We start from the raw sequence: 1,477 nt of genomic DNA on the forward strand, positions 1-1,477 counted from the left end.
CAGAAATACTTTCAGAAACAACAAAGTTCTTATCATAAAATATATTTTTGAAAGTGTTTTGAAAAGTGTAATAAAACAACATACCCAACTGACATGCACTCCCTGGCAAAATGTTAACATTTCAGCAGCCAGTGAACATGCTTCGCATACTCAGATTTTGTTGTGTGAAACATCACTTTCTTAAAAACCTTTTTTATTTGTCAAATAAAAGAAAGGTACAGAAAACAAATGTGTAATTTAGTGAATTGTTATAATGAGAACACTTTTGTTTTCTTTCTTGAGACAGAGTCTCACTCTGTTGCCCCAGGCTAGAGTACTGTGGTGTCAGCCCAGCTCACAGCAACCTCAAACTCCTGGGCTCAAGCGATCCTCCCCCAGGTAGCTGGAACTACAGGTGCCCACCACAAGGCCCAATGAATTTTTCTGTTTTTAGTAGAGATAGGAGTTCACTCTTGCTCAGGCTTGTCTCAAACTCCTGAGCTCAAGCAATCCTCCCATCTTGGTCTCCCAGAGTGCTGGGATTATAGGCCGTGAGCTACCTCGCCCGGCCTACTGCGACCACTCTTATAAATAGCAGGTCAAAAAATAGAAGTTTTTCAGGCAACCTAGAATTCTCCTATTGTGTCTCCTCCCTCTCCACTAAAATAACCATTACCTTGACCTACAGGAGGCACTTCCTGGCATTTCTGTGTGGTTTTATAACAAGTGATAAACATTTTACATAAAGCATCTCTACTTAGGAAGGTTGGTTTAGAAAAGTTATTTCTTTAAATGGTAAGTGCAAAATGATGTTAGTGATTAGGCAGAGTTTGACATGCTTTTGCTGTAGTGTGTGGCTCTAATCATAGCTATAATAACAATAATAATAATAGCTAACATGTTTGGAATTCCATGCCATCTAAGCCTTAGATTAATTAGTTTACTTCTCCCCAAAACCATATGAGGTAGATAGGTAGATTGTCCCAATTCACTACTGCCCCACCAATGAGAGTCTCTCGATGAAAACCAAAAAAAAAGTCTTGCTGGACAAATTCTAAAAGAGCTGTAACACTTTTTCCCATTTTCTATATGTGAATGTTCAGAGAGGTGAAATCACTTGCCCAAGGTCACACTATTAGTTGCAGAGCCAAATACATCAAAGGTCCTTGGCTCCAGCCTGTTCTGTGGCCAGGCTACCTTGGTGGAAGTTGAAGATTCCAATGCACAAGAATTTTGAGATTCCTTATGGGAGTTCATTTATAAAGAAAAAGATTTAAAACTTCAAGAAAAAGACAGGAAACTTGTTAGCCTATTTGAAACTTTTCATTTTATAACTGAAGAAATTACCTAGAAAGTGTGAAGAAGTCATTGAAGGTCACACAGGCTATTGGTGGCAGAATTGCAGCCACATCCCCACATCTCCTGGCTGTTGGAAGTCAACAATCTTTCCTTCATTCCATAGCTTATGTGCAAAAGAGACGTATTTTTCTAACCTGCC

The 1,477-nt window shown here is 39.1% G+C and overlaps 1 pseudogene; it reads right to left on the reverse strand.

The window, feature by feature from the left end:
- Nucleotides 1-986: 986 nt before the first annotated feature.
- On the reverse strand, nt 987-1,053 carry LOC111723800 (annotated as a pseudogene).
- Nucleotides 1,054-1,477: the final 424 nt, after the last annotated feature.

The sequence above is a fragment of the Otolemur garnettii genome, unplaced genomic scaffold, assembly GCF_000181295.1.
Source record: "Otolemur garnettii isolate 467f Iridium unplaced genomic scaffold, OtoGar3 scaffold00015, whole genome shotgun sequence".
Lineage (NCBI taxonomy): Eukaryota > Metazoa > Chordata > Mammalia > Primates > Galagidae > Otolemur > Otolemur garnettii.